At 40.9% G+C, this 6,935-nt stretch overlaps 1 pseudogene; it reads left to right on the top strand.

Annotated features, from left to right (window-relative positions):
- The first annotated feature begins 243 nt into the window (after nt 1-243).
- Nucleotides 244-6,272, top strand: LOC127667090 (zinc finger protein 501-like; annotated as a pseudogene).
- The last annotated feature ends 663 nt before the right edge of the window (nt 6,273-6,935 follow it).

Here is a 6,935-nt window from a genome sequence, read left to right as displayed (position 1 = left end):
TATTGCCAAGGAAGAGAAATATTGCCTCTGTTGGCAACCTTCACATTGAGTGCTAGCTGTCAGAATGTTTGGCTTTCGGCTGCCGAAAGCTTCAAACTCAGGGGAGGGGCTCTCTCTCTCTTCCCAGAGCTCCTTAACTTCCCCTGTCTTTCTCTTCAATTTCAATTGCATGTAGACCCTATAGACAGCCATGATCCTAAGCAGACTCCAGTATACAGAACACTTCCACCCCCAAACACTAGTATGAAGGTATGATTGAATGAAAATGGTGCCCATGGGCTCTTAATTGAATGCTTTGTCTCCACTGGGTGGAACTGCTCGGGAAGGACTAGTAGGTGTGGCCTTGTTGGAAAGATGTCACTCAGGACAGGTTTTGAGATATCAGAAAGACTCCTACCCCACCAAATGTGCCTCTCTCAGAGCTCTGCCTCTTGCTTGTGGATCAAGATGCGAGCTCTCAGCTCTTTCTGCTAGCATTCCACTACTCTGGCCTCTAACCTTCTGAAACCGTAAGCTCAATAACACTCTTATAAGTTGCCTTGGTTGCTGGGCAGTGTGGCTCACATGTGTAATCTCAGCACTCAGGGGGCAGAGGCAGGAGGCTCTCTGAGTTCCAGGACATCTGGAGCTCACAGAGCAAGTTCCAGGATATCCAGGACTGCACAGAGAAACCCCGTCTCAAGACAACATCCCACCCAATCCTCCTTAAAAATGTTGTCTTGGTTGTAATGTTTTATTACAATAGAAATGTTATTAAACCAAGAAGGTGTATGTGCAAACATTCTGTATGAGTGTGTTTTTCTTATTGCAACCAGCATAACTGTATCCCGAGGATTTCACACTGATACCAGCCCACCAACCTTCCAACAATCCTCTTCTAAAGTATATGATCTATAAACAGTTCTTTTGATGTAGATGGTCTATATATAGCTCTCATGATGCTATGGAACTGCTACCACAAAAGAATGGTAATTGGCACTAATAAAGAGCAAAGGACAAGACCATGTCTCTTACACAATAAATTAATTGGATAAATTTAATTAGAAAAATTTAGTATAAATGATTAAGCTAAGTATCTGAAACTAGGTGAACTACCCCCAATTTTTAGAGTGAGCTCATCTACGTAATAGTGAGATGTACGTAGACATCAAGCCCTGTGATGGAGGAAGCCTCTGCTGATCAGAAGTTTAGTTTAACTGTCTATCATCCTTACTATTGCTACATGTATCGATACATATTCCTAAATTATATCTGTATCAATTTTATTGAAGTGATAACTCCCAAAGAGGCAGTTCTTTAGAATACAATATAACCTTATATAGAGTGTTGACAAACAAGCACACCTGGTTGGAGCAAAATTAACAATCAGTAAAGAAAGCATATGGGCCCAACAAACAGCCTCATTTTGATTCCAACACTCAAATACCAGCCAAGTGTTTTAAACTATATTAATCTATTATATTTATAGGTGAGATGCTGTTAATATGCATAATAAGATGGTTCAAATGCTCACTAATTTTTAACAACTTCATAGACCAAGAGTGTAATTTCATTTGTACATTCAAAGTAATGTTAACTGAACATAGAAAACCAATTAGGCGAAGATTTTAAAAAGCAAACACAATGTATCAAACAGCATCCTTGCCTGTTTACCACAAACAACATCTCTAGCATTATCAATGTGAGAGGCACCTCCTGCTAAGGGGCCTATGCCAAGTGGCTTTGGAATCCCGACCAAGCCAAGAGTAGGTAGTTTCAGTTCCGTAGTTAAGGACTTGTATGAACGGTGACAGAAGTTTATCTCTAAGTCAGTGGAATGGCAGCTTCATGAAAAGACTAAGAAAAACCATCAGACAGGAAGACCCTATGGAGTTTTAACTTATGAATCCACCATATATCCCCCCACATTTCTAAAAGGACGGACAATCATAGTTGCCCTTCTGTCACTAAGGCCTGTGTGGTCTGGACACGATCCTATGCTCAGAGCCAACAAGGTGCATTGACTTTCCAGTCAGCTGCGCAACTGGAAAGCAGCAGTAGACTTGCAAAATGTATGGCATCTTGAGTCTGTATGTGTTGTTCACTGTCTTCCAGTTCTCTGAAGGCCACTTTCAGAGGACAAGTCCTGTCTGTGGTGAAACTAGAGAGAGAGGATACAAAGGAGTTGAAATAGATACATTTGCAGGACTGAGTATCAGTAAATGAGGTGGGGTGGTTGGAACTAACTAGTACTGTCTCTGGGTCTGTGTGCATTACAGAAATTAGGGCCCCAGTGTATGCCCCACTCCACTGCTGCTACAGTGTTCTACTGTGGTACTCCACCATAGTGTCTTCCTGTGAGAATGTATGCAATGTGTATACTAGCATTCCACACTAAATACATAGTTTTGTGAATTCCTAAATTTTACAATTTAACTCCATAAAGTTATATTTATTTAAGTTTTGGATCTTACATCATTCTATTTAAAGAGGATGAATTAATGAGATATATCATTTAAAGGTATCTAATACTGGACACCTATGCTATGACAGAACCATTTCTATCTCTAATTTCATCTTTTTCAAAATCTAGAATTGTGACTGCAAGCACGTTGACTATTCGATATTTATGTTATTAATTTTTGCTATTGTTTTCATTTAATTTCAGAAACTGCTGTCACTCAGGGATGTGGCCATTGATTTCTCTGCCGAGGAGTGTGAATGCTTGGAGACCTGCTCAGGGGAATCTGTACAGGGACGTGATGCTGGAGAATTACAGCCACCTTGTGTTCCTGGGTGAGGATAGCTTCCATTGGGAACTCTTTGCCGACATGGGACTCCCTCCATTTGTAGGGTATCTTGTGTTGGGCAGTTTATGCCTTCCAACAATGTAGCTCATATGCCTGCTTTTAAAGAAAAATTAAGGAATGTCATGGTGCTAAGAAATATTTTAGAGTGTGTTTAACCTGTGTGTGGAGGTGTGCAGCCTTCATGGTAATGGCAATGCTAAGAAGCTCGGTAGCACAAGGCATGGAGCACACATGTTAAAGAAAACATCTCATCCCTCTGCATTAATACTTTTCCTTGTAATAAGGCTCATGAGCTATAGGTTGTAAATGACTCCTAAATAGCATCTTTCAGGAAGTGTTTAATGATAGAATTTTCTGCAATCATTTATCATCTCTTCCCATACATGCATAGAACTGGGTCCGAATGTTAATTTCCAGGAGAAAACAGCCAAGCATCTTGTTCCCTTTTCAAAACAGGTCTTGCTTTCCCCAAGCCATACCTGGTCACACTTCTGGAACAACAACAAGAGCCTTGGGATGTGAAGACATGGGCAAGTGTAGGCGCATCCCCAGGTGTGTAGGGATGAGTGATTCAGTGCACCCAAGCGAGTGGTCCAAGAATACAAGATAAAGCCTGGCTTTCCTGTTGCAGAATTTCCCCTGTCCAATTAATTTAAATATTAATACAACAAGAAGCCTGTGATTGGACAGGGAAAAGGAAGGTGGAGCTAAGAGTTGCAGAAACAGGAGCGACTCAGAAGAAGAAGGAGGAAAATGGAGGACAGACAGGACGATTCAGATTCTGCATGACTTTAAATAGCCACAGGTAGTTATAATAGCATACAGGGATAGAATAATTGGGATAACTTGTCTAATCTTGGCGGGCAGCTTATATCACTATAAATTGGCTCTGAAATTATTGTGTGGGCATTTTGTTAATTGAGAATTTATTGATATATAAATCTGACTGATTAATTATACGCTTCTACAGTTTTGATTTACTGAGTTAAGGGGATTTGTGACAGCCAACCACAGGGGGTGGATGGCTGAGAAGGAACTCTGCTGCTCAGGGACTGAGGCAAGCGAACCGGAGCTGGGAAGACCATGGGTTAGCCATGGAGGTGGTGAGACGAGACCTCCCGGCAAAGGGGCAAAGGGGTAGAGAATAGCAGGACATAGTGCAGGAACCAGCAGTTCTTTCTTAATATTTCCCGCAACACTTTCCAGTGTGCATGGAGACTTTATGTTTTAGTGGGAAATATCTTACAGTTATTGCTCTGACAATTGAAGGACATCTCCTCCCAGATGCTTTTCATGTTCTGCCCCTCTGTACCGCTTCATTCAGTACTGAATGTGTTTGTAGTAGACCAGGCTGGCCTTGAACTCAGAGAGAGCTCTCTCTGCCTTCCGCCTTCTGGGAACAAAGGCGCATACCACCACACCCAACTCTCACCTCATTCTCTTATTAATGTTTGTTGTATCTTGCTAAGTGAGTATTCCTCAAAATAATATGTGCTAACTTGGTAACTTCATAGGTAGACATGTTGCCTTTAGCAGACCTTCTGTCCTTTAAATCAAAGAACTTTGTTGATTTGGTGCCTTCTTTAGGTATTTATTTATGGTATATAAAGCATAACAGTGATGTATTTCAAGTATATTGTTTCATCGTGTTAGGGGCATTCTAGGTAGCACATCTGTATAAGATTTTATAGCTTTGAAAAGTGAACCACTGTATGCATAAAAGTTGTATTTCTGCCAATGTGTTCATTCACTCAGTGTGTTCACCCTTCTTGGTGCGCTCACCTGCTTGGTGTGTTAACACACACACACACACAAACACATCCTCCCCCATGCGTTCACCCACCCAGTGTGTTCACACACACCCCTGTGTGCTCACCCCCCTCAGCCCAGTGTGTTCACCCCCAACCTGTGTGCACACCCGCCCAGTGTGTTTACCTGTCCAGTGTATACACCCGCCTGGTGTGTTCACTCACCCCGTGTTCTCACCTATCCTATGTGTTCATCTGCCCAGTGTGGTGTTGCAGTCACCACTAGATCGGCAGTCTCACAAGTTTTGTTACCTTGAGTTTCTATGTAAGACCAATAATACAGTCCACTGATTTCATATTGTGGGCTTTTCTCATCTAGCATGATATCCTCATGTAAATGTTATGACTGCCTTAGCTATTTAAGTTAATAGTATTCCATTATTTGTTCTACATTGTTTACATATCCACACTCAGTGGTAGTTTAGGCAGTTTTAATTTACCACATTTCTGAATCATGCTGAAGGATTACTGATGTATCTTATTACTGATGTACTGATGTCTGTAGTTTCCCATTTATGTGGTTCACTTTCTAAAAGAAAATTGTTTATTTTTCTCCATGTACATTGGCGTTTTTTCTGAATGTATGTCTGTGTGAGGCTGTCAGATCCCCTGGAACTGGAGATACAGACAGTTTTGAGCTGCCATGTGAGTGCTGGGAATTGAACCCAGGCCCTTTGGAAGAACAGCCAGTGCTCTTAACTGATGAGGCGTCTCTCCAGTCATTTATTTGATTCTTAATTACATTTACATATGTAACCATGAGTGAAAAGTGTGCATATTAAAGCTAATCATTTCCACATTAAAGTATGGCGGTTTGCTTTCAGTGATTCCTCAACCTCTACTCAACAGGATCAAAACCCTATCAGTGTAAAGAGCGTGGGAAGGCTTTTGATTGGAAATCACTGCTTGTTCCACACCAGAGAATTCACACAGGAGAGAAACCACACATATGTAATGAATGTGGCGAGGCTTTGAACTGTTCCTCCAGCCTTCACCAACACCAACAAATTCATAGGGAGAGAAACTCTGCAAATGCGATGACTGTGGCCAGGCCTTTACTTTCGCTTTGTACTTGCATATGAATCTGAGAATCCATATTGGTGAGAAGCCCTACAAATGCAAGGACTGTGGCAAGGCCTTTTACTGTTCTTCCAGTCTATTTACCACCAGAGAGTTCATACTGGAGAGAAACCATATAAGTGTGATGCGTGTGGGAAGGCCTTTAGCATTTATTCATCCCGTATGAAACACCAGTGAATCCGTAATGGAGAAAAACCCTATAAGTGCAATGAATGTGAGAAAGCCTTTAATAACTATCATAATCTACCTGGACACCAAAGAATCCATATGGGTGAGAAGCCCTATGAATGCAAGGACTGTGGCAAAGCCTTCACTTGTACCACAGGCCTCACTCAACATGAAAGAACTCACACTGGAGAGAAACCTTAAATGTGAAGAATGTGGCAAGGCCTTTAATTCTTCTTCAAATCTTAAACATCGCTGCAGACTCCATACTGGAGAGAAGCCGTACAAATGTGAGCAGCATGGCAAGGCCTTTAAAAGCTGTGCAGGCTTCACTCACACATCAGAATCCATAGTAGAGAAAACCCAGATTAGTGTAACCACTGCTGCAAAGCCTTCCATAAGAATTCAATACTATAATTCTATACAATAAGGAAGAGGCCTCTCAGAATCTCCAGGAATTTACTAACAGTTCAACACTTCTTCAGCACCATCAGCTTCATGCTGGAGAGATCTTGTAAAAGCAAAGAGAGGGTCTCAAATATTGAATAATTTTATATACATAATTAAAAAATTAGCTATGATAGAAACCCTATCCATTTAAATAACACAGAAAATCCTTTATTCTTCAGACTATAACCAACAGAAATACTGTGAGAAACCCCTTCAATAAAGACAAAGCCTTTAAGTGGAGCTGGATCTTCATTAACTATGAGTCAGTTCACACAGAAACTGTACATATGTAATGACTCAGGAAGAACATTTTCAAATATATAAACCTGAAAAGAGAAAATTTTTTCCAGTAGAAATCACTGTGTAAATGGTGTTGTAATCCTTAACCATTCAGTTACATCTAAAGTCGTGGTTTTCAACTCCCCAATGATGCAACCCTTTAATACAGTTTCTCCTGTTGTGGTGACCCTTAGCCAGAAAATTATTTTCATTGCTTCTTTGTGACTGTAAATTTGCCAGTTATGAATCAGAATGTAAATAGCTGTGTTTTCTGATGGTCTTAGGTGACTCCTGTGAGAGGGTCATTTGATCTCAAACTAGTGAAACCCACAGGTTAAAGACCACTGAAATATAAAGATATTGT

Source organism: Apodemus sylvaticus, chromosome 16, assembly GCF_947179515.1.
Source record: "Apodemus sylvaticus chromosome 16, mApoSyl1.1, whole genome shotgun sequence".
NCBI classification, from domain to species: Eukaryota; Metazoa; Chordata; class Mammalia; order Rodentia; family Muridae; genus Apodemus; species Apodemus sylvaticus.
This window is presented reverse-complemented; position numbering and strand designations above follow the sequence as displayed.